The sequence below is a fragment of the Lonchura striata genome, chromosome 11, assembly GCF_046129695.1.
Source record: "Lonchura striata isolate bLonStr1 chromosome 11, bLonStr1.mat, whole genome shotgun sequence".
In the NCBI taxonomy this organism is placed as follows: domain Eukaryota; kingdom Metazoa; phylum Chordata; class Aves; order Passeriformes; family Estrildidae; genus Lonchura; species Lonchura striata.
This window is the reverse complement of record NC_134613.1, coordinates 13,155,574-13,183,540: the sequence shown is the minus strand read 5'-3', so window position 1 is coordinate 13,183,540 and position 27,967 is coordinate 13,155,574. Positions and strand designations below refer to the sequence as shown.

General features: G+C 37.1%; 1 long non-coding RNA gene across 1 annotated transcript; it reads right to left on the bottom strand.

Annotated features, from left to right (window-relative positions):
• Nucleotides 1-27,967, bottom strand: LOC110474173 (uncharacterized). The gene is made up of 3 exons (XR_002466029.3): nt 27,899-27,967; nt 1,987-2,090; nt 1-23 (listed from the first exon to the last, which is right to left on the bottom strand). It is a non-coding gene; the product is annotated as an uncharacterized LOC110474173 (long non-coding RNA).

Genomic DNA, 27,967 nt, shown 5'->3' with positions numbered 1-27,967 from the left:
TGCACTGCTTCAGTTACCAGGATCTGCAGAGATGTCAAAGGCATATTATTCCCCATTTGGCAATATGCTTGGATTGCTAATTAATGCAAACAGCTTGTTGTCTACAGTAATACACAATTACTTTTCAGTGACCAAATGGCTCACAACATTTTCAACAAGCAGTTCAGGAGCCAAAAGCATTCCATAAATAAGGTGCTGACACTAAGCTTGTGTATTTTTATTTAAAGATACAATATTACAGCCATCTGGAAAACCATTTATTTAATAACATCCAGCAACATGGGGTTTGCCACCTGTTAACTGGAAAATATTTGGCAAAACAGGTAGCCAGAGGCATGAGTGGATCCTAGTCAGAACTAGGGAGAAAGAAAGAGACTATGACTGACTTGACTGAATTGTAATGGCTTCTTTTTTGAATCACTCAATTTTGGAAAGAGAGACACATTTTTGTGGAAGACCACAAATCAAAGAACAAATCCAAACATCAGGAAGTTTTTTACTGTCACAGGAAGGAACCGAGCCCTTTACACATTTCTTAAAGAAAGCAGAAGAGTCTTTGGTTAGAGTGTGTGCCAAAATAAATATGTTTTCATAGTGGCAGTGTTCAAATGAATCACTTGCACAACACAGAGGAAAACTGAAATTTCTATCCTTCTACATTCCATTTGTGAGCAAGGCAATTTGAGATGCTACTGACATGCAGGAATTCAGTTTGGAATCCCTAACCCAAATAATGTCACAGATGTAGCTACCTGCAATGGTTTAAAACATAAACAGAATGTACAAATACTAATTTTCAGGGCTCAGTCATGCCCAAATCTGTATTACATACAGAGATGTAGCTTAAAAGTACTGCTTGTCACAGGGGGAGATGACAGCACTGCATCCTACAAAGGAGCCAATCTTCTAGTCCTAACCTGACTCCTTACCTGCTTCTCTCTACAGCCATAAATGCTTGCTCTATTCCCCATTAGCAGCCCAAGTCTGAGCACCATTTTTCACCTGTTCCTGATGCTTTCATCAATATCTCCCTTCCACTGCAAGTACTACATTTCCAGTCACCTTGTCAGTGGAGCTGAGCTTTCTTTTCCTAGTCTCCCCACCACTCTTTTGTTAAACGCATTATTCCTTCCCTTGCTGTGTCTCATTTAAACATTCAAACTGACAGTCTATTAGGTGTTCTGGTGGCAGCTTCTTAAGAGATTGAGGCCTTTTGTGTGTCAGCCCCCTGACACACAATCTACATTTAGCAGGGAGGTGGCAGACACAAAGAATATCTTTTTAAATTAGAGAGCAAGGCAGAGATTTGCAGAGAGTAAGAGAAACTGTTCTGAAAACATGCCTCCTTTGGAAATGGGGTTGCAGGGTAGGGCAGCTATTTTTGAATTGCCCATGCAATCACCATATCAGGCAGTTCAAGAGGTGACACATCTGAAGCGGGTGTGGAGGAGTTTTAACTTTAATGGTCCTTCCCCTGTCTGAAGACATGAACATTGTGATGAGGGGTCCCTGGCATTCCCCTGTGCTGCCAGTGCTGCTGCTGCAGGTGGCAGAAATCAGAAACACCCCTGAAGTTATCAAAAACTGGATGAGAAAAAGTGGGAATAGTATGAAAGTGACTCCTAGTTTGGTAATGTGGCTTGTTCACATACACATTTCTTCAGGTAAAGACACAGCACGGGTGGAGACACTACTGAAAGAGTTTTCACTTACTCATATTAAGAGCACATAATGACACAAATACAACTCTCAGAATAAGAATAATGATGCCAGCATCTCCATAAAACCTCTTATTCTTGAGGACAATAATTTCTTGAACTTTCCAGATTTATGATCATTTTTATTACTACCTTTTTAACACCATCCAACCATATCTATTTTTCTTTGTCCAAATATTATCAAAAATTCATTCTTAAGCCACTTCTATTAATAACTTTTGGCACTTAAATAAAGCAATTAAGAAAGTAATTTAAATGTATTCTTTACCTGGCTCAGATGTCACACATCTGCACAAAGCCCAGATGCTGGAAGTGATGTTTGAAATTCATAGTTTTACTCATGTAACAGATGACACAAGCCAACCTCTCCCTCTACAGGAAGAAAGAGCACAGATTAAAATAAAATATTAAAAAATACAATCAAAAAGGACTGCAAGTACAAATCTTAGTCTATTTCAGTCTCAGAATACTATTGGAAAATCAGGTTCTAATGATTCTATCTCAGAATGTAAATGATATTTTGTAACTTGCAATGGAATTCGTGCTAATATTGACTATTGTTAGCAGTTACTCTTAAGAAGCAGATGATTACAAAATAAATCACAGAGGAAAGGCTGTCACTTTCATTCAGGAGGTACAAACAAGGAAATCATGCACTTGGGGGTGACCCTCACCTTCCTTTCACCCCCTCCTTTCTCCCTCCTTCAGTGGGAATGGGGGTCACTGAGGGATTTAGGGCAGAAACCTGCATTCTTCCCCTTCCTCTCTCTTTGGATTTTACCACCTTCCTCATATGCTGAATGGCTATTCTTCTCTTAAAGGCATTTTTTCCTACTGCCAAAGATGCATATTCACAGCTTTTCTCTTGTCTAAAATAAGTTATTCTGTCTTCTTTTCTGGGTAACTATACACACACAAATATCTATTTAGCTTCTTCACTAAATTTGCTGCCATTTCAGTAACATTGTCATTATTTTTTTCTTAATTAAAAAAAAACAGTTCTAAATTTTATATGGTCTGTTACTAGTCACAAAATTCGTCTCAATACTACATGCTGAAATGGATTTGTTTTTTTCTATGAATTCTCAAGAAGCATCCAAGTCTCATATCAACATAAAGCCATAGGTCAGTGTCAATGTTAATATAGATCTGTAGATAGGAATAGGCAAAAAGGGATTCAGAATTAAACAAGAGATTAAAATCAAACTCAAGTGATTCAAAGTTTTGATGATCCTTGTGCGTTCCTTACAGTTAATGGTATTTTATGACTATATCCCAGCTCTTTTATTTACCTGATCCCACAAACCATTATTTTTCTTGAAATCTTCTATACATTCCTACAGAAGTTGTTCATATCTGTGATTGCCAACAACATAAGACCTTGTTATCAGTTACAGCACATTTTATAAAGTTATAATTTCACTGGTTACATATTGCATTCGTCTTGCCTCTCTATTAAATTCTCTGCCATTTTGAGTGCCAAAAAATGTTCTAAAAAATTCTGTTGAATTAGTACACAGATATATCAAAGAGTAAAGTGAATCTGTCCCCTTAACGCTGCACTACTGGCAAATGAAGGGATATTGCACACTCAAGAAACACTCAACTATTTGAACTATGAGGCACAGTTATGTTATATTAATAATCTTTAGAGCCACTTTAATTTCTTTCAATCCAGACTTTTCCTCTAAATACACCCCTTTCTTGATGCTTTTAATAACCACTCATAAATTATAATGTCCCTACTTTCTGCTGAGCTTGCCATTTCTTGTTACTCTCATGAGGAATGAGTGAAAACTATGAAAAATAATTTATTATTAGATAAAACTAATTGTGTAACCACCATTAAATAAGTCATTCCAGAATTATTTTTCAACTCCTTCTATGGCTGTATATTTTATTATAATTTAGTCTGTTTCAGAAAAGAAGAATCAGTGCTGTCAGGAAACAATCAAAAACAGATTGCAAAATCTGTTTTGAGCAAATGTGTGAGTTCTATCTACCTCTTCTTAGATTCATTCATTTCAATAATTAATATTAAAGTGCTGAAAGCATGACATTTTCTTGTCTTTAAATCTGTAAGCATTGAAATAAAGTCTTAAAAAATTTTAGCTCCATAGCTATGCTGAGAAAAAGGTGTTTTACCACTTTAAAAAACCCACACTACTTAAATTCCAGTATCCTGCACACTTCATCAAAAAAGTCAGCACTATACATTTTTTTTGCTAGCAAGTGACTACATTAATAGCTCCAGCCAATACTGAAAACTCTGAGATCAGTAGTCAACAGACAATATAAAATGAGATAGTACAATTTTAAAGACTTTCAGTAAAACTGAATTATTCCAAAAAGCCTTGAATTATTTTCCAGACAGATATGCTACTAGAAACAGGCCTAAAGCTCTTTCCACAGCCAAAAGCCAAGACTTGCATTATGCAACACCTTAGTTATCTATAATGTGTATCATGCTGAGCCATTCATCCAAGAATATCCTTTGCCTCCTTTAGGGTAAGAGGTAATTTAACCTCAGTACTAGCTCATTTCTCCCAAGATTGCCAGTCTTGTGAGAAATTACAAGATTAGCTTTACGATGAGAACAAATGTGCATTAGACAGTGAAATTTAACCCTACCTTCACCCTAGGGCTGATATACAACACTAAAGGAACAGTTTTTCTCCTAATCTATTGCAGTTTGATAAGGTGAAGCATCCTAGTTGGTATTAAATGGTAAAATGTAAGTATTTTACATTTACTACTGGAAGCTTAAATACCTTATTGACAATCTTTTATTCCCTTAATATACTATTTCATTATAATGGCCAAAATCATTATGCAGAAATGCAGGAATACACTCCAGGATTCAACCTGAGTAATTCAATATTCTTCACTACCAGTATATTATTTTCAATCTCATCTAATATTGTATCTCTCTCTAAATCATCTTTGGAGACCTGGAGACCATAATTGTTCATTCATTTGGTGAGGACAAAGCAGTCTCACACACTAAATCCCTAGAACAGATACACATCATTGTACAGTTAGAATTTCTAAGTGCTCTTAAGACAAATACATGCAGTGGGACAGTGGGACAGTACTTCCACAGTGCTGAGCAGAGCCAGCAACACAACTCAAACATTAACAGGGCTGTGCCTTGGTCGCTGCTGAGCAGCCCTGGCTGAGCCAAGGTCCTGATGTTCTTCCTTTGGGTTTGGTGCTCAGTTAGAAGCCCTGCTGTGCTTACAAACTGCCTGGATCTGACTGCCCAGCAAGGATACTCATTGGCTAGGCAAGGGACACTGGAAATGAAAGACTTTTCCTTAAAGGGCTGAAGAAATCTCCCACTGCACTCTGACATATCAGGCTGACACTCATGCAAAGTGCCAGAGGCTTTGTTCCCAGCGGTACCTTGAGGAGACACTGAAGTGACAGTCTGGGATCTCCACACATGGGGCTGGGGGACAGAAATGGCTCAACTAAGCTCAAATGTTTTTCTAACCCAGAAACTCCAGTGGTGAACAAGTTTAGAATTCCCACCCGTGTCTATTCCAGACTTCATTGCCTTATTTTCCATCACACTTGAGCTGAGCAGCCTCTCACTCAGAAATTAAAGAATACTTCAATAGGAGAAACTGGCACTGAGTTCAGGTATGTGGAATGATCAAAATGAATGAATGAAATCAGAGATAGATTTATTCTCTGTTTGTTCAAGCTAAATGCAATTCAGTCCCAAGTCAATTGATGAGATTTGTTCAAGGAGTGATTACATCATAGCTAATTAGAAATAAAACCCACAATATACCAAATTTAACTCATCATTTTAACTAGGTCAGCAAAGAAAAGGTAAGCAGCTCAAATGTCACATGAAACAATGTTAGGAAAGCAATAAGGAGTTTTGAAGTCAGAGGGCATCTTTTCTGCATATAAGTAAACAAAAGATCAAAAACATGACCTACTGTTTTCTGAACCACAGTATTATTCAACTCTTGGAATTTGATTGTATGCTAGTTGAATATGAAATTATTTTTTCAGAAACTGTAATTCTTCTCATTTCATAAACACTAGAGTTACTTGAATTTTTCTTTTTTGTCCCGTTAATGGTTTCCATCCCATTGACAAAGAACATTCCCATTTTTGGCCCTACATAAAGCCTTGAGAAAACCATGCAGATTTCTGACAGAAAGCAATCAGCATTGAGACAGAATTTCAATACCTCTCATACACTTTTAAAAAATTTGTTTTACTTAGATCAATTGGTGTATGACACAAAAAGCATGTTTTGTCCCAAAAATCCCAATCAGAAGGGGGCCTAGCATTTGTCATACTTTCTTTGTATATCAGGTGTGTATTTTAAAACAGAAAACTCCCTAATTTGGTAGTGCTGTCACTTATGTCACTTTACAACACTTATTAAGCCAATATGATGATAAGTCAAAGGAGGCAAGTGCACTTTAACAACAATCTGGATCAGCTTTAGACAGACAGCACAGAACAGAGGAAATTTGCCCAGCAGTCACCAGTAATTGGTTTAATGTGCAGTGACTGTTTTAAGTTAATAATACACTTTTCTACATTGCACCTGTCCCATTCAGTCTTTAATATCACCTGCTTGCATCAGCCTCATAGCTGGTAACTTCTTATACACCAAAATTGATACTGAAAAATCCCTGTTTACCTCCATTCCCCAAACATGCAGAGCTGCTTTATTTTGGCTTCCCTTTTCCTGCAGTTCTGACATCTGGAAACTATTACTTTCCTCTTTTTCTCTTTTTTCTTTTGGCTCAGTTACTGAAGCACACTCTAATACCTCTTACTCAACTTCTTTTTCTCTGACCACCTCAATAACTATAGCACATCCCACATTGTTCCTTTGCTCTGTCCAGATTCAAAAGATCAATTTCACTGACCACTACTATCATGTTTCATTGATGCTGACATCATCCTGTGGTGCAATATCAGAATTAATGGTCAAGGCTAAACTGGGGTTATGGATAAACTATGAAAAATCTGACCAAAAGAACATTAGAATCTATATATGGAATTAAAGTATTTCTTCCGTTTGTTTTGTCAGTTCAGAATTTATCATCATTATCTTCTAATATTTGACACTTTTAAAATAAGAAGCCTTCTGAATGGGGAAGAGGGAGGAGGTGGTAGTGAAAAGCTAAACTGATATCTATATGGTTTTATATTCTTGATGGAATAGAAATCTGGCATGTTTTAGTTCTTTCATTTGCAGCCAAATAAAACTAATCAAAACACCTGAGTAATAATAATTTTTAAAAATTAGGAAAACAAAAAAAATCTCCAAAATTAACTCTCCTCCCCCAAACAATAAAATACACAGGAAAATAATTATTCTACACCTGCCACCCATTGCAGAAAGCAAGAGATCCCCTTTTTCACAAACTGTGCATTGGTACTGGACACAAGCTGCTGAGGGTAAAATGACCAGGACTGACACCACAGCTATGAAACAGTGGTGCTCTCATTCTGTTTGGAATTTGGAAGAAACTATAGCAATTACCTGGCTCCCTGCTCAAAACAATCTTGTTTGGAAATAACTCATTCCATTTTAATCTTTTTAAATCATCTTTTCCGTAGAGATGTGCTTTTGCTTTTTTGCAAAAAGCTGTGTTATGACTGACATTTTCAGATCTGCTTTTGCCAGGACAGAATTTATTAAAACAAGCTAAAAAACCCTTTAAAATAATAAAGAATTGAGCCACTCTGGATCAGTTGCAAGCCCCTGATCAATTTGTAAATAAATCCATACAGCATACCAGCTAAAATTTAGTTATGCTCACAGTTTGGTCAGGCTTTCCTATTGTGTTCTTGCAACTAAAACAGATTGTATACACATCTAGAGATTTTGTCCTCCCAGTTTCTTCTCCCAAAGCAAAATACTCATTTCCCCTCTCACTCCCCTCTTCTGCTAATGAAGAATTGCATGTGAGATCTTTCCTCTTCTGTACAAGACTATGTATAGAAAACTGACAAGATTTTGCAAACAAATAATCTTTCTTCATTAGTGGGAAGTGAAAGCTTCTATCCATGAATGTCTCACTCTTTCAAGTGCACAGTAGGGGCTAATAATGAAATAATTAAGCACACAAACAAGCATTAAGCTAATACCTAGTGTTGCAGCCACTCTTTCTCCATAACTATTATATTTCCAAGTAGTTTCCATTCTTTCCTGTAAACAGCAGTGCAGTATCTTGGTGGGGGCAGCTTTTCTTTGGAGGAACATTAGAAGGTCAATAGATTTTTTTTACCAATTCCTTGGTCTTACAATAGCACACCTGCTATTGTTGCATCAATATAGACCCATTCTACTGTCTGTTATTTTGATTTAAATTAACATGGAATAGTTTGTAATGCACACAAACCCCAGTAGTTTAAAGAAGTGATATCTAATCTAAAAATACCAATAGTACTGGGAACTAAGTGCAGTTCCATCTTTACTTCTCATCACTATGTTTAAACCCCAGATTTTAAATAGCATCTCAGATGTCAGGGACAAGGCACTGCACATACACCCTGCAAGTTAAGGATGGAGAGAGAGCTCCAGTGCTACACAACTGTGCTTCAACCAGTCTAAGTTACACAATACACAGTCTTGGAAAATATTACATGTTTAGCAATAAACATCAAATTCTATTAAGGGGATTATTGTATTTTCCATCTCTGAAGTTACTACTTGATTCAACCAGGGAAATAAAACTGGCTGTATGAGAGGATTGACTTTCTTTGGTTGCACACATAATTAAATACAAAAGAAAAACAAAACAAAACAAAAATAATAATTTTTAAGTCATTTTCAACAATTTTTTCCCTGATGTACAACAATCAGTTCTCACTAGAGAGTAATGCTTTGGCATTCCAGAAATAAACAGCAGACAAATAGACAGGAATCTGAATTTTTCATTGTTAGTTTAACAGCTTGAAAACTGGAGGGTGATCACAGACAGCTACAAGCAGCACGTCACCTTTCTACAACCCCTCAGAGCCCAACAAGTTTGAAGCTATTGGAAGATACACACTTCCAGGGACATCACAAGCAATCTTCTCTTACGAGCATCTTCACTGAATGACAGCACTTATGCTACAAGTGCCACTTTGCAGGCATAAGCCAGAACAGACTTATATGAGCATCTCTAGCCCTCCAAGAGATTATCAAAATCTTTAGAGAAAGAACATTAGAGGGAAGCTGGGGAGCACACAAGATTTCATTGAGAAGTTCCTGTCCAAAAGGAGGATAGACTTAAAGTGGCTTTATTTTTTTTTTCCTTAGAAATAAAAAGAGAGAGATAAAAAAAAATACAGCAGAAATGCATCTAAAGTCACACTATTTTTAAAGGCAAACAAAACAGGAGCTGCAGGGAAACACATCTGGACTCTTTGTTGATGGACAGCAAAGCTTTCATATGACTTCAATTATTATTTCCTTTCTGCAAAATTCTCCCTCACTGCTGGGACAATGAATGTTCTTTTAAACACAGTAGCACAGATGGAGTTTCTGAAAGATCTCCTAAAGAACAAAGGAAAACATGGAATTGGGAAACTTAGGTTAAAAATATTTCCTTAAGAGTAATAGCTTATCCTTACAGACCACTTGAAATACTAAATAACCACAAAAGATGTTAACAAGTTCCTGTGAGCTCCTGATTGCCATGTGAGTCAGATTCTCTCCTGCAGTACAGGGGTGTGCAAAAGTACACACAAGGAGGAATTATCCCAGGGAACAACACCACTTCCATCACACTCTCTCAGGGCTTCAGCTTTCAGAGGATAGCAGAGGCTGCATCACAACCTTGCAGGCAGACACTGTCTTATGCAGGTGAGGAATCAATAAATTTTGCAGCTTCCCAGCCTAAACTCAGCCTCCAGCCCCTGGATGGATGCATCTCCAGCTGCTGATAATGTTCACCATCATCTGAGACTACATCCTCCACAACCTCTCCTACTTGCTGCACATCCTACATTTCCCTGCACTGCCCAACTCACAGCAGGGTGACACTTCAGATTAGACAGGGGACTCATCCAGTGCCTCTCCAGAGATTACAACCCATAATTCAACAGTTCTTGATTTAAAGCCAGAGCAACACACAGGTCAGAATCATACCTAACTTACATGTTCTGCATAATAAACATACCAGGCAAGTGGCTGGTAGCCAGCAACTAATAAATTTGAGTACCACCTCAGCTGCCTTGCAATTTACAGCAGTTTTGGATGAGTTTTCCTTGCACAAGCTGGAAAGCTGTGCTTAGAATCCAAATAATTTTTTAAAATTATTATTATACTAGACATAGAAATCCATATTTAGTAATGTGTCATATCTACAGAACCACACAACAGGCCAGAGGTCCAACAGTACTAGTGAACATAAGGAGTTTCCAAATAATTTCTAATGAGTATCCCAACATAACATTCCTTGCCCGACCATCCCTGCTGAGCTTCCCTGTAAGATAAGGTGGTGTTTGCATAGTGAATGAAACTTTTCATTTTACTGATTTTCATTCTTAGCCAATAAACATGGTTTTGGTGATTTATGATTTTTTTTTTTTTGTTGTTTTGGTTTGCTCTTTGGTTGTTCTTGGGTCGTTTTAGTTCTTAAACAGAGAATCTTTTCTGCAGGTAAAGGTTAATGGTACTGGTTAGTTTTAATGAAACACTAGACCCTTTACCTTGATTTCTCATATTGAATCTCTGCATTTACATGTGTATTTTCCACATGCGGTCACTAAATTAAGCAAACTGAATTAAGAAAGTGGGGGAGGTTGTCTGTCAGTCACTATTTTGTAAAACCAGCTCACATACCCACTGAATATTGTGTGGCCATGCAAATCAAATAGCATCATTTCACATTTATATTGGGCTCACTTTAGTAACCCTCAGCACTGTGCACTCTTCCCCTTTAATCCATAACTCCATTTCATATTAAAGTTAACACTTCAAAACCAGTTTTCTAATTCAGTATGAACACTTCATAATTACATTTTTCTTAAAAGCTGTAATAAACTTTATTTAAGCAAGTGCTTCCCGTTTTATTGCCAACCCCAAACATTGTTCATTTGCAAGCACAAAGTGTCCTCTTGACACGATAATGAAAGTGCATTCATACATGTCAGCTGGAGCAATTATGTACTTCAGATTTCAACGCAACAAGTATCATTCAGGCTTTTCTGCTGACACTTTCAAACATGACATGCATATTAAAATTAACACCTACAGTAGTTCACTTCAACTGCAGGTTTGCCAAGTCCCCCAGAAATGTAGGCACAGGACAGAGAATGGGCATAATCATTTTATAAACAGGCCAACCAATTCCAGAATATATTCAGATGAATTTACTGTTGTTCAATTACCTCTGCAGTACCTAATAGAGGAAGAAACAAAGAAAGCCTCAGAAGGGAGCCCTGACTCTATTAAGGTTTAAGAGTATCTCAAGCAGTCTCAGAGTGCCCTGGGCACACAGGGTGGGTCCCTGTCCCTTTCCCTGGAGCATTTCTCCATTCACTAAAGACAAGTGGCCCAGTCTCCAGCAGGGGAAGCTTGGATGGGAACTGAGAGATGTGTCTGGAAAGACAGATTACATGCTACTGCCTGGAGCACAGAGATTGCTGGAATAATGCTGATTTATTGGAAAGGGGGGAAAAAGTGATTACTTAAAAACTGGATTTTAAAGGACACTTCTTTTCTATACATCTCTGAGTGGCCTCAAACATATTCCATCCTCAGAATTTACAGGAGAAAATTTGGATTATTTGTTTCCTATTATTTTATTGAACTTTTCCGGCTTTTCTTTTTTGCAATGCATCGAGGTCTCAAGAGACCAATCAAAATCCATGGAAAATCACTACTTCCTTGAAGAGGAAAAGGTCCACCTAACTTCACAGAAAGCAAAACTCCACAGGCACAACCTGCTTTAAATGGAATTCCCAGCTGCAGCGCCAGATGCCCCAGGGCCCCAGTTTCCACCTGACTTTTGACTAATGGTACCTGAGATTTTCTGTTTTACAGAGCTGTTCTGAAGATCACCCATCATCTAAAAGCACCCCATGGATCTGAAGTAAGATAAACAGGAGGATTTCTGGTGTTCTGCTCACTGTTGCACATGGAATGACTGATTAGGAGTGTGCTTTCCACCAAAATACATTTTTATAGGACAGAATCCAACAGCAGACAGCAGAACCTGAACTGCTTATCTCTGCTTCATCTTGCCCATCCTCCAGACCCAATCAAAACAAAGTACCCTAATAAATCTGTGTCTTGCTTAAAATATACAGCACAAAAATTCACAATTCTCTTTGTAAAAGATCATGAGAACTGACAAACTCAACCATTACCAATTATAGTACACACGGCTCAGGGAGTAAAACATTGATATAGCAGTTAGGGCTCCAAAGTATTACAAGAAACAAAGAAAAACTGAAATAATTTATACAGAATTGCGTAACCTGAAGAATATCCAGGTAAGTGAAAAAGATAATCCAAATCCTAATTGACCCATATACCAGGGAAAACATAATGCATATTCAAGCAACAGGCTGTCAAACTACAGCCCTGCCCTGCCACGGGCACTGTGGTTCAGCCATAACTGCTTCAGTTCCAACCACTCGTGCTCGGTGTTATGACCCTTAGTTTTACTAATTTTAACTAGTTTTCTATTTTAATCTACATTTCCATTGTCACTGGAAGCAAGCTTTGAAAATAGCAATTAGGATGGCAGGTGGAAAATAGAAAAAATAACACTTAAAATTTAATGCTTAATTTCCTCTATGGGAACTCCAGAGTCACAAGTAATGGTTCATTGGAAACAAGTCATTATGCTAAACATCTAAGGACAGAAATAATCTAAGAAGCTCCTGACTTCCTATGAGCTTGTTTACAACAGAATTTGGCTTTGGAATAATTTATAGACTCCATTGTTGTCTGCAATTACTCCAGTGAGAAAAAAGTTACACCACACATGCACACACACAAAACTATCCTGCATAAAATAATTGTGCACCTGTCAGGAAATATACTTAATCTTTCTGATTCTATACATCCTCATTTTTTCAAGTATAACAGAGAGGAAGAACATGATTGAGAGTGTAAAGCAGAATACAAAAAAGCCTCCAGTTTTGTAATATTTGCACATCTTGGGTCAGATGTTATCTATGAAATTACACAGATTTGATAGAACCACTTTGATAGATGGTTCACACAAACCATCAATAAATTAATCTTCAACAAGTTAATCCTCTTTATTTGTACTTAATTTGAAAAATAATAAGAACAGTTGTTAAATTAGTAATATCAATAGAAAGTTATATGGAATTAAACTGCTTTGCCAAGCCTATAATAAATAACTGCACTCACTCAGCCACTGATGCAGCACAGGGACATGCCCAGCAGTGTTCAGGGTCCCAGCTGCAGGGCCATGGAGACCTACCCTTTTTTGGGTAAGTAATGCAAAGGTCTTGTTCCATCTGAAATCATCTGAGATGACTCCTATCCAGGCAGGGATTCCTGCTCTCCACACCCCACACAGTGCTGCACAGGGAAGGGCACCTCTCACCACAGGCACATGATGAAACAGCAGCTCCCTCCACGTGTTCATTTACATTTGCTGTAGATCATCTGTAGGTTTGCTGTGACACCAACCATATCTCACTATCACTCTTACAATTCTCAGCTGCCAGCCAGAATTATTTTTTTCCAGAATAGTTTTTAGCTGCACTCAGATCTGACTTATCCAACTGTATCATCAGTATATCCTGTGGAAGAAAAGCTTTTAATGGAGTTTTCCAAAATAAGACAAGAATGAAATCCCAAAAGAAATGAAAGCTCAGTTTTCATGTATTGATTCTCAGTTCTGAGTAAATATTTGTCAAACCACAGATTGGCACATCCAAGCACCAAACTCCCCTGCTTACCAATAGGTCAGCTCTATGAGCACAGAGCCACAATGCAAGGCCCCTGGGGCTGTCTTTGAAGTGACCTTAACCTGATACAAAGATGATACGAATAGAAGAGAGAAAGAATTTTATCTATTTGAGAGCTCAAAGCTTGAACACTGTTCAAAAAAAAAAGCAACCATAAAAACACCACTAAACAGCTTGGCAAAAGTGCCAAGATATACTGAGTTATACATAACAGGTTTGCAATTGGAAGACTTTTTCTCCATGGATGTAGATTTTTTTTTTCCTAATTTTGTAATTTTCACCATGCTATAGACCCCTGACAGTACTGCCCTTTCAATTACAGTTGTTTTTCAAACATATTCCTTTCCCTGGCCAACTTACCTGTAGAAGTACAGTCAGGCTAGTAGGAAATCTTAAGTTTTTGTCAAAACTTTTTTTTAATTTGAAAAATTCTAAGTATGCTGATTTTTTAAAAACAATCATTTATCTGCAGGCAAAAATAATTCTATTAGATACCTTAATTTCACTATAACAGCAAACCTGAGAAGAGTTGTCTTTTCTCCCATACAGATTAACAATTCACAGAATCCAGGAAGTCACCAGCTTTTATAAGTGAGATGTGCACTTCAAAATACATAGAATTTTCCCAGGGCATCTTGACTTATTTTATAAACCACAATTTTAGGTTCTTTCTCGTGCACTGTGGGCTGTATTTCAGAGAAGGCAGAGTCTGGGCAGTGGCAGAGCTGCCCTGCACACCCAGCTCGGGTACAGGCGGATGGAGCCCCCAGCACAGCAGAGCAGCTGCTCACAGCCCTGCTCACAGGACACCAGCTGTGCTCCACAGACAGCAGAAGGCACCTGAGCACAAACCAGACAACTCCAAGACTTCCAGGCTTCACCTAAACTATGGCCACAGATACATGGACCACACTGTGAGATTCTCAGAAATCCTGGTCAAATATTGTCACATGGAAAATCTCAGTGGTAGCAGAATTTCTCATCAAGAAAGAAAATGTGTCCAGGAATGCTGGCAGTACAGCAGCTGTGCCCAAAGCAGTCCAGGCCTGTTGTCACAACTAATGAATAAAGCCAATATAAGACAATTGAAAACACAGGGCAAATAATCTAAAACTGACCTGCTGCAAGCAATTCTGCCACTAACATAAGAAAAGCCCATGATGTATTTACAGTGCCATATCATAACTGACTATCAGCTTTTCATTATCATGCAACAATCTTAAGATAGGAAATGCAGATGAGCTAGAGCAGACTTTCTTTCCTCCAAGAAGCCAAGCTGCAATGGACCATGCACAATAAAATTAGAACACAATCTAAATATCTAAATATGGAGTCAGTTGTTCAGATCATTAGCAAAAGCTTCAGAGTTCTCTGCTAAGATGGAACAAATACTGGTGATTATTTTGTTACACAAACTAATTCCCCTGTGTGCCATCTGTCTGTTAAATTAATGTATTTAGGATTTGAACTAAGGCTGTGATGTAAAATAGGAGACAGACTACAAGGAACTGGTACGTAATAATGGCATTATTACGATTTAATTCTATTAATCATGCAAAAGGTTATACAAAGCTTTTCACTCCCACATTCAGAAGGGACCAAACATCCTCACCTCCCCTCAACTCTTTTGTCATCCCTATCTCATTCCATTATAATTTCTTTACATTCCATTGAATGGCATAAAATGGAGGTAAAAGCAGACAGACCTTTCCAATAATCCTCTAAAATAGAGTGGTTTTTAAGATTATTTTTCCCTGAAGAAATACACAGCTTTCCTTTCCCCAAACCTGTTTTCAAAATCCTTTATTCTCAGCTCAGTAAAAGGCAAAGGATCACTGATCAGAGCAAAACTGCTGTAGCTGTGTGAAAGACATTGATGGTAAAATACGGTTCACTTGTTGAAGTATACTGAGATGGGCCAGCAGGAAATGAGAACCATGCTACCTGTCTGTTTCTTGAATCACTTGGCTCTTCACACAGCTTTCTTCATGGCATCTTTATTATGTTGTTCTTTTTGCCTTTCTATTCCCCAGCGGAGAGACATTTCTAGGTTCATTTCAGTAATGTCAAAATAATTGGATCAAAACCAAGAACGAAGTATTACAAGAACTGTGTCTTGACGAATTTATTATTAGAGTAAATGATAAGAGTTCTTAAATTTCCCAATAGACCCCTCAAGTTCAAAAACCAAGCAGAAAGCATACAGAAAAACACACACAATAATGTTAATACCATCTTCACCTTTCCCAAGTGCTCACTCTTATCATATAGAAATCTACACAGAAGGAATCAGAGTAGATGCTTATTGTTTTACATTGTTATCAAGTCAATTATTCTACCCTAAAGCCTGGTTTCAATTACTGTAAATCAGAAGTGATCCACTAAAAGCGATGGGTGCCATGCTCACATAAATCTGAAAAAGGAAAAAGCAGGGCAGGTTCCTGGCCTTAAGAAAGTGAAAGGGGAGCCTAATGGTTCTAAAGTGACATTCTTTTCTATTATTTGCTTTTATCAAAGCTAATGAGAGTCCAGCTGCAGATCTGCTGGAAAAAAATAATCATGCAGAACACAATTTAGGCAATAGTCCAAAATATACTGATAAATTGTTGGTGTTACAAAGGACACAAGCAAATCGATTGTCAGCTTCAGCAGCTATGAGGAGACAGAGCAGTATTTAAGGATATCACTGCAATTATTTTTTTTAAGGCAATAAACCCTAGAAATTCAAATGGAAAAGAAGATCCCAGTTCTCAATTATTTGTTAAAAATAGTAAAAGGATAAAACAAGAATCCCTCTGAACTTTAATGTCATACATCAGAAGCTTTCCAGAAATTTCTCTGACATGCTCCCGTTCTTAGACAATGTAAGTTTACTGTTACGTCAAATGAATTAGTTACACACAGTTAGAGCAGACTTTGTCAGTGGTCTAAATTTAGGATATTGGCCTATAGCAGATTTAAGTTGAAATAAATGTGCTATACAATTTTGCCTTTGCATGAAAATTATGGATGAAGAGGCTAAGACATACATAATTTAAATTCTCTTAGATTTTTTTTTAGCTGCCTAGAACAATATTTCTAAGACAAACTGAAAAATGGTGCTTAGAGCATTGGCAAAGATACTGTGTTTATAAACAAATATGCTCATAATATTTAAAATTAATACTTCTACTTTATTTCAAATTTTGAAGAGGTGAGAGAAATTTTATTTAGTAATTTAACTATTTTCTGCATTTTGGCATATGAATTCAGGACATACACATGTAACTGCATGCATGTTACCTAATACATCAGCAAGTGCCATGCATGTTGAGACAGGACATTTTGGGAGAGTTTATAGAGGGGTGCAGAAGTACAGCCTGGCTCCTTGGCTTCAGCAGCTTAAATTCCAGCACATCCCAAGGGGAGCTGTACAGCCTAATGGCAGAGTGAAAATTTAAGCCTACACATTTCTGTGTCTTTTTTTTTTTCCTGAATTCTGTACAACATCCAGTGCTTTATTACAAAAAAACCCAAACAAGCTTCTTTTCTTAGTTTGATGGATGTTCTTCAACATATGCAAAAACAGAGACTGAGAAACTGTAATTTGAAAGATTTTAAATTGAACGTGAGAACCATTGCTTTTGATAATTGGTTTATCATAAACATGGCTCCTAAATTGTGAATTAAGCTTAGATTCCTTTTATAACTCATAATTTATAGCTCTGTTTCTTTAATTTTAAGCTAATTGTAAATGCATCCGTTGGAGTCTGAACTCTCTGGTTTGGGGCTTACTGAATTCTGACACTTCATTTCTCACCAGAACCCAGCACTCATGGCACATCTTGACTTTACCCCTTCTCTTTAATTATAAAATGCTATTCAGCATTGCCTTTTGCAAACCATGATCTTTTGTACCTCTCCTTCATAATTATAACAAACTTCCTAACCCCTCAGCTGACAAGCAACATTACAGGCCTGTCAGGTTTCTGGTGATAATGTCTTATTCTACAATGCCATATGAATAGCTGTCCTTTGAGGATCAGAAATGTACAATATGCATTGCTTCAATGTGTAATGATAAGATTAAACTACAAGAAAGGCAATTAAATACTTAGATCACATTAATAAAAGCATTTCCTCTGTTTACCCTGGTGTTATCATTGCCTACAACATTGAGCAGTGTGTTTGTTTTGCTGACTAAAACATGAGCTGAAAACTCAAAAAAGGGATTAAGGAACTGTTTTTCAAAGAAGACAGCCCAAACTACTTTTGTTCACTGCCTATTTATTCTGACATATTGAAAAATTTTGCACTTCAAGGGACAAATCTCTATGTAGAAGAAACATCAACCTGTCTACAAACAAATCAACATGCATTAAATTCATTTGAACTTTGATATTCCTGTTGAAATTTGTGGTTCATTTTATAGCACTAATGGTTTAGTATTTTTCTTCATAAAATCATACTAACCTATAAATAAAAATAATATTTATTTACTTTCATTTAACCACTATGTTCTATAACTGATACTGATGGAAATCAGAGCCCCTCCAAGCTTAATCAGTTTCTTTCCGTATTAAGATAATTAAATTTATATAATATGATACTAGAAATGGTGCTATAAGGAACCTGCTGCTGCTCAAATGTAGTGAAATTTATGTCTCTCTTTATTTTTTGGTTTTAAAAGATTCCTTAAGTCTTTTTGATTGCTACTATCTGTCGTGTTAGTCAAGTAGGTTCCAAAGCAAGAGAGGCAATAAATTAGCTGGAAATCTATCTTTGAGTTATTTAAAAATTTGAAAATTTTTGACTTTGTACTCAGGCATGTTACCTAGCAATATTTCAGAAAAAAGCCTGAGAGACTTGAAAAAGATAACTCAATATACTGGGTGGGGGGAAGCAATCCAAAAGAGTGGGTGAAACCAGAAAACTGCTCAGTATTGGCAGAGTTACCCAAGCATTATTTATTGTTTGCAAAGGTGCTGTGGGCAGCAGAGCCATCCCTGCAGAAAGCACCAGGTGAGCAGAGAAGCACCATGGCAGGACAGACCTGTGCCCACCAGCCTCATCCCCCAGCACAGAACTCACAGCAGGGCCAAAGCTGATGCCTCCCAGCCCTCCTGGCTCAGGGAAACAAAGGACAGCTCTGGCACATGGCTTCAGACTGGCTAGCACAACAAGCCCTATGAACTACCACAGTGCAAATAAAAACACTCAGAGTAGTCAGTGAGCCACAGCTGACTTGTTTACTAAATCGTTAGATGTGTAAATTAGTCTCTGAAGGAAATGTCCACCATTTGAGTTATTTAAAGGGAGGGTGCATGAAATACAAAATATATTCTGTGGGGATAAGCCTATGCTTACAGGAACATCAACTACATTACCTATTAAAGCTGTTTGGTGTCCAGAAGATAAGTCAATTTACATGAAAGTAAAAAGTGAGAAGTATTCAAAGTATTTTCAATTTCTGCTGAACTGTTAATACTTCTTTACAGCAAAAATAAGATTACGAGTGGTTTTGTTTTTTAAATGAAAAAAAATGGAAAAATATTGGAAAAACTACACCAAATTTCTATAATGTGGGCTGTGGTAAAAGAAAGGCCAAAATATCCCTTTCTTGGAATTATTTAGTTTAGGTGGACACTGAAAAGTATCTAACAAATCTATTCAGCACATATATAAAATACTTCTTTATTCAACAAGAGAGAAAATGGAACATAATCTTGTGAAACACACAGGCATAATGAGAACACATTACAGAAACACCTGCCTATTAAGATCTAGAACTTATGTGAAAGAATTCCTGTTTGTTGTAAGAATAAACAAAATACAAATACAATATAATTAAATCTTCAACATGCCCCATGTAGCCATCAGCACACTTAGTGGAAGCTGCTAACATTTTTAAGGCAGAGTTCTGCCTGGCTTGCTCATTTTCTATACTTAATGCAAGCTGTAATTTTTTTCCTTTTTCTTTCCTTAGAATCAGGGCAAAACATCTCCTAAGCAGTCACCTACTGACAAGCAATTACATACAATTGTCTAATAGCAAAGAGCTGGAAGACTATTCCTCTATGAAAAGAAAGATATTGAATTGTTGATTTTATTGCAAGGCTTTTAATATGTTGCATATAGATCCATATATGCAATTATAGTGCGGCCACATGGTAACTTAATTAAAAATTTTTGATTAAATAAATTAAAACAATCAAGTTTTACACTGAGATACTGCAAGGAATGCTTCCATCAAATCTCCATTTCATGTATCAGCAACCTTAGCACCAGAGCTCTGCAAGGCCATGCTGTCCTGTACCACACTGACAGCATCTCCACCAAAATTAGCATCTTCAAACTCTGTAAGAATCAGCTTCATTTCCATGTTAAGGCAGAGAGATTTCTTTGGTGAGCATTGTACATATCAGTATTCCTCTAGTGAAGATAACACAGTATCTTCCAGAGACCAGGATTGTTAATGTCCTTTCTGTGAGGATGGAAAGGTTAAAAAAACCAAACCATCTCTGAATGGCTATTTTGCTTCTGTCCATCCCTTGTTCAGAGTTTACAAGTAAAAACAGATTCTCACAGTTGCCAGCAAAACAAAACAATACAGAGCAAATATAATTCCTTGCCTTGATCACAGGCAGAGTGGCATAATGACCCACATGAACAGCTGCCATTGCCAGTCAATAGCTGGTAGCAGCTTTAACCTGCTTTGTTACTGCTGGCAGGTGCAGTACCTCTGTTCTACACACAGAAAAGTGTATGGACAACTTACACCATCACACAGTGAGGGCAAGGCCGGTACCTGTGGTACCTAAAATTGGTTTCAGGAGCAGAAAGAACTCACTGCCTAGGACTTTTCTTGAGAGTAAGTCCATTTCTTGCAGTTTGCTCAAGAAACCTAAATACTTAGGAAGCTGAGATAGGGTCAAATTAAAATCCAAATATTTACATCATGCAATATAGTGTCTATGCTCCTACACCTCCCTTTGGATCTCGGCTTTTTGTCCCTCAGTTTCTTAAATGCTTTTTAAAAGTCATTGCTAATCCCAGCTTTTTTTTTTTTTTAAGAGAATAATTTAGTTTCTTCCATTTTCATTTGAAGATAAACTTCCAAACAAAAATTTATAGCAGGGCTTGTAGAGCTAACACCATACATTTTCCTGAAAAAATGTTGCTTATTCATGGTCTCTCTCACTCCCTGGTAACTTAGGATGCTTATTCAAGTTTGGAAGATGGAGGTTAACAAATAATCTTCATTGGCTCTCCTAAGCATTTAAAGGTCACTTGAGAGTGTCTGATTGGAATGATTGTAACTGAGATTAGTATTCAGCTGACGAGAAATGAAATGAAAAGGCCAAGTTGTTTAGGAATATACAGGAGATGTGACAGAGAGTACTTGCCTTGTTTCTATATAAGGCAGCACAGACTCTCCTAGGTGCTGGTGTAGTGAAGATCTAATAATTATTTTAGTAAACCATAGCTTTTAGATCAATTTTGTTCTCACTCATAATCTACATTCAGGATCAGGGTTTGTTCTGCTCCTTTTAAAAGCACTTTCTTTAGAAATTTTAGAAATAGATGCATATAGAGACCTCTTGAAAGGAAAAATTTCTATGAGCAATTCCAGTCACCAACTTGGAAGTTTCCTGCCATGAGAATAAGAATGCACATCATGTAACATATGAATACATTTATATATTATAGACCCTGAACAACTGGTTTGTTAATTTTGCTCTTGCTTCCATTTTTTGTGGGGCAGCAAATGTTCTGTCAGCCATTATCTTGAGAAAAATTGTAACTGATGGGTTCATTTCCATTTATGCCTAAGGAATTTTCACATAATTGTAAGCTGGAAAATATTAGATAATTAACATTGGGGATAAAACTATATTCTACTGATTACCCTGCTCCACATATATGCTTAATTGTCAACATTGAAATAGCTTTAACTGCAAATTGACATCGTCCATTAGCCAACCAGACTGCTCGATGAGAAAAACATTGACATTTTAGCTGTTACTTGGAGGATGAGAAGAGCATAATTATCATTTAAATAGGCAGTTTTACTTTTCCTTTCCCACTCAACACCCCCCCCCCAAAAAAAAAAAAAAAATACTTGTGTTCAATATTTGGGGACCAAGAAACAGCATTGTTTACAATAACAGTGATACTGAAGTCTCCTAATGATCTGTCCATCCAGAACTGTCACAGTGTTTTGCAAAGATAAAAAAGAAATATATTCATTTCCATTTTTTGGAACAGAGGAAACAAACACACAGAGGAGAAACAATTCACCATGTTGCTGACAGGGTATATCTTGAGTTAGTGAGCAAACCTTACAGCAAAGAGCTGAAATAGAGAGAACACAGGTCTCAGATCCACATGGAAAATATTTTTCCTACATAGATAACATTCATTTAAAGCAGAAGAGGGATATGGGGGCCTCTCTAATGCACTGTTTTCTCTGCCTGGCATCCAAATGACAAACACCAAAGAAAACACAGAATCTAGAGACCTCCCTGTGATCCCTTTGTGTGCAAACTTTCCAATTGGACTTGACATCCTTTTCTTCAAAAAGGTGGGTGACAAAGTGAATCTTTTGGTAGAGAGGCTGACAAAAGAGCTCCGTTTTTGGTGCATGTTTCTATGGCTCTCCCTTTGGTCAGTCTAACTGTGTCTGATTTTTGACAGCACTTCTTCCTTCAAATCTCAGAAGGCTATTTTGATGCCAATGGCCAGAACAGTTCAAGAGGAGCTGAACGAGCCTCCCAAGTGCAAAGCATTTTCACCCCGGTGCATTCAGTCCTACTCCTTCTGCAGGTTCCATTTAATGACAGAATTATATTCCAAGCTATTGAGCATTTGTGTTCATTCAGTCTAGTGTTTCAGCCTGCTCTATCTCTCACCAGGGTTATTTCCCTGGATGGCTGTTTCATATTTTATTAGAAATGACAGCTCTATTATTAACAAGAAAAAAAATATAGCATGAAAGAAAAATAGAAGTATTAGCTCTAAGATCCAGGTGCTGAAGGATGTGAAACTTGTATCTGGTGACACTTAGGAAATGGCTGGATCTGTAAAATATTCTCTACTTGAATGGTTTATTAAAACTGACACCAGTACAACAATTACTACCAATTATTTTGTCAGTGTCTATTCCTTTCAAAGTGAGAAAGTTAGTAGCAATAAACAATACATAAAACCTTGAAGTGGCTGAAAACCATTTTACTAGGGGTCACTTCATTGCTCAAAGATTTGGTAAGCATGGAGGAAGAATTTTCTCTCTAGACTACTGGTTCAAACCAACACCTAACATAATCACAGAAATAAATCCCAGCAGGTATTTTATGGTAGCTTGTATAGGTTTCTAACTATATGATCCACTGGTTAATAAAGCCTTTGGTGCCAGAAGTTACATTTCATGCTTGGGTCAAGCCTGTTAAGTCTATTAAGGTCTCAGCTGCCTCCTGTATGGACCACCAGGGCCCAGAAGAAATTACAAAAGCTACTGGCCTGGGGCTACTTCTGTGCTCAATACACATCTTACAGATATATGATTCTGAGAGCAGTACTGGCCCTGCAGGAGAGGGGTGAAAAAAAAGCAAAGCCGCTCCAACTTTGAACCAAACACAAAATAAAATGTTACCTTATTTTGATATAGAGGAATGTGAAGTAATACATTTTTACAACTCTCATTTCCAGGATATAAAGCCAGAAAAATCCATAAGATCATATTGACCTTGTGTGTTTCCCAGACCATTACATTTCAGCCAGTTATTCCTGCACTGGGCCAAATAACTTGTATGTGATTAAAGCATTATTTTCAATCTTAACTTCACAAACACCAGTGGAGAATCCACCACACCCCAGAGCTTCAGTTGTATGTTCCAGTAGCCCCCTCTCCCATATATATTTTATATTTAACATCCAACCTCAACCTGTCTGGTTTCAGCTTTCAAACACTCTTCATGTCACCATTTTCTGCTGAATTAAAATAAATTTTTACTTACAAAGAAATTGTGTAACTAAGGTATCTCAGGACTAAATCTGTTATGGAAGAGTATTTTCATTTTTCAAAGGGTTTTAACCGAGTTAAAAAAGCCATATTACAATAACAATTGAATATCAACAAACCTGAGCACATTTTCTAATCCTGTTCAGAAAAAAATCCTTCTTTTTGCCTCCCTACCTAAAAATGGTCACAATGGAACAATCTTGAATTATTTCCATTCTGAAAAAAAAGCAGGCAAAGATTATATTACACACAGAGGACAGAAACAACCATACCAAGGAACAAAGGAAAAAGTCTGAAAACCATTTTTAAGGACAGAGCTTGAGAAGGACATTAAATTAAGGCCACAATCTCATTAGCATTCAAAATGTCTGGTTGCTCTTGTGAATGTCCTCAAGACTCAAGAACAAACAGGATTTTGCAGGCACACAATCAAAGCACAGATGTTTGCCTTGACCACAAAGCAACCACCCTGAGTGACATACTAATATTTTTAAATGCCTCTGACACCTATCAAAGATATAATTTAATGAGTCCAGATTGTACATTTATAAATATTATAATCTGAATTTTTTCATGAAAGATAATAAACAGTGGAAACTTATTTCAAAGGAGAGATTCAGAATTTGAGAAATGTGTTCTTATGAAATGAAACATCAAGAGCTTAGAAAAGAAAGCCTTAGAAAGCCATGTAGCATTCTTGAAAATAAACCTAAATTCAAGCCTACAGGACTGTTGGGATTGCTAAAGCAAACAATTTGAATTAAATGATTGTGGGAGCCTTGTTTTGATCATCATCCCACCTATTTAGAAACACAACCACCAACCACAAATTGCAAGGGAAGTTAAGTAAAAAAGAGTAACAGCAGGTGGCAGGTAGAACATGATAGTGCAACATCTAAACATAAACAGAGTTTCCAAAGAAATAAATATATCCTTAAAAAACTGAGAACAAGCTAACAGAGCCTAGCACTTGCTCAATACATCCAAAATTTCAAAACTTGCTCAAACACATATTTTCAAGTGAATATTACACTAAAACAAGTCATTCCTACTCAGCAATACAAATCTTGGGAGGGCAGCAAACCCATCCACTTTGTAAATTCACATCAACATTTCCTTATTCCCTTTATTTCAAAGTCTGCATTTATATCATCACAGTTCTTCAGCAAATAGTTCAATGCAATACCAAGTATTGTTACTGCTGCCATTCAAAGTCAGAAGCTCCCTACTGTACACCAACTGATAAATATTATCTAGGGCTGCAAACACCTATATTCATTTGCTTCACAACAGCAGCATATTTCTCTAAAGAGAAAATGATAATTTGGGGTTGAAGGGCAGAATGATAATAAAATTAGTAAACCTATTGGAATCTTTTCAAGGTCTCCTTAATCCTGTACCATTATACTACATATGTGACTTTACTTTAGATTTTAACTCCACTTGGAACTCTGACACTTTTTTTGTTAAAATGAGTCTTCTAAAGCAAATGGTGATGGCAGAAGAGTTTATTGCTGATGAATCTCTGAGCACCAATTCTCCCAGCGGGTGCAGCTCGGAACACTTCCGAGATATTCTTGTGCACATTAGGATTTCTCAGGCCTGAAAGTTCAATGCAAAAAGAAGTGGTATGTTCTCATGCCTCAACCCCTAACTTAGTTTGCATATGAATAAGAGTCGTCCTTTGGAAATTTGCAGCAACAGTCTAGTGACTAATGTATGCGGAAGAAATTGAAAGCACTGACTCCTGTAGATCAGGATTTCAATAGCATTCTTAAAAGACTTCAGCTAACAAAATCAAACCACATAGGCACTTGGTAAAAGCAGCATTAGTCCAAGTTCTGGTGTGCATAATTAGGAAATACTACATGTGCTGTGTATGCCAGGCATCCTGGAGCAGCCTCAGCCTTGGCAGGCCTTGCAGTCTTTCCGGAGGATACAAACCCCCGAGTATTTAAAAGCATTCATTAACCTAAAGAGTCTCATTTATTAGTTGCTCAACTCAAGACATCTTAAAAGTAATTTCCAGAAGTGCCTTAAACCTTATCTCTCGACTGATAGTAAAGAATTATCATGACCATGATTACAAGACCTCTGATCTGCCCTGAATTCCCACAAAGGTACTATTCAGTGCCACCTTCTCTGGGAATCTGAGGAAGATTTTGTGCTGGGTATTAAGGCTTGATCTACATAACTTCTTGGAGGACAAAAATCTTTCTTAGGAATGCAACCCCTCAGGTTGCAAACAGAAGTGTTATTTCAAACTTGCTTTCAATTTGCAAGCAGAACAACTTTCTAATTTACTTCAGGTTAGGTCAACCAATTTATCAAACAGATTAAAGTCCCGGCATCTGCTAAATCACTTTTGTGGAAACTCGTTATGGAGCACAAGCACAAAGATTTGCAGGCAGGTTTGAAGAGGCAGCAGAGAGCAGTGATGATCAGCCAAGTGCACCACTGAAGATGGTCTGAGCTACAACAACTGGCACTGATTATGGCAGATTCAGGCACTTTCTACTCTGTGCTGTGAAAACGAATATATTTAATCACTGCAGGCAGACCCAGGGAAAGATTCATAACTGCAGCCTAATTGAAGAATAATTTTATCTGCACATCCTGCCACGATAGGTCAAATTCATAACCACTGGACATTGTAATACAATTTCTGCAGTGTCCCACTTTTTCTGTGGCTACTCCCATAGAAAAACCTGCCAGAGGACCTTGGCAGAAATGAATTTGAACACTGTCCTGATGAGTTGGAGGAGTTGTTGATATTATTTGGAGACAAGATGATTTGCAACACTATTTTGAAATATAAGCTTAATAAAGAAAACAGTAATTGCATGCTTATAATTTCACTGATTACAGAACAGAGCTTGCAGCTTTCCAAATTATAGTTTACAGAAATGGTATCCTGAATGTTTTAATCTGTGCTTCTTTCTAAGCACCCATTCATGTGACTTGTCCCCCACAGCAGTGTATGAATTTTGCAAAACTGCTTTTATATAGTCTGCAATTCTTGAAGAAAAAAGAAAACTATTTTCCTTTAAAAGGCATATTCTCAAGGTAGGTGACACTCTGTGGGAGGCTCAGCTAGTTGCAGAGTTGCAGTCCATCAGAGCCATGTACTATTCTACCATCCTTGATTTAGCCAAGTAAACCTCATTAATCTAACAAGCAGCATCCAAAAATATTTGGTTTTTGCAACAGCATAAATTTAGTAACTGCATTGTCTAATTACAGATTAAGAAGAAACTGGCAAAGAAATGACTAACTGCACATTTTTCCCCTTCAATAACATAGTTAAAAGCACAGTCAAGGAATCCCACCTGTTTCCTTATTCAAAGCTCAAAATACATTCTTATTTTAAGGTTAAGGTTATTTAATGCATGCTGTTGGTACGAATATTGCTCTTCTACAAATCTATTTGTTTCATAAAGAGACAAGGCATAAGTATTAAAAAAAAAGCCCATCTTTGTCTTTTATTTGGAACTACAATGTACAAATCAAAGCCAACACTTGGAGTTCTGACAGTTACATTTTTGCTTGTTTTTAAAATTGTATCCCTTCTCTTGGATGGATGAAAGCCCTTTCCCTTCCTGGAATGACTTTTATCAGGAAATACAGACTAAATACTCCATGCCTCACTCATCACTTGTGGTAGCCAAATAAATTACAAAATTACATAAATCCAAAGAGCTTACAAAATATGAATGCTTTAGTAGAAATTCCCTGTCTCTTAAGGTAAAATTAATTTTTTTCTTCCTTATTTAAATAATTACACTAATTGCAGATACTGCATTTTTCTTTCTTACAGTTACCAAATCCTACATTTTGGGTACAGGGAGGTACATCCTTTGGGTACATCCTCAGGCCATCAGCAACTAAAGACCTTCTGGAGATTAGCAGGAGAGTTTTTTATAAGGTATAGCACCAAGAACTTTGTCACCAGCTTCTCTTGAAGTAGCAAATGAAACTTCACCATCCCTATTCTCTTCAGCAGGATTTCCTCCTAAAATCTGGTCTACCAAAGTTCCCTGGATAACAAAGTTCAATTAAGAATCAATGTTTGTTTCAATTTTAAGGATCACTCAGTCTCTAGGCCCCATTCAATCCTCAGTCTTTCCACTGAGAATCATTCTAAAATTTTCAAATTATCATAGTCTGCTAAATACATCCCCAAAGCACACTCATTGCAACATGAAAACCAAAGAATAGGATTCTTAATGAAACAATCAAAAAAACTCACATAATGGTTAATTAATGGATCCAAAGTAATAGCAAGTACCAGCATCACAATCAGCACCAACCACAGCCC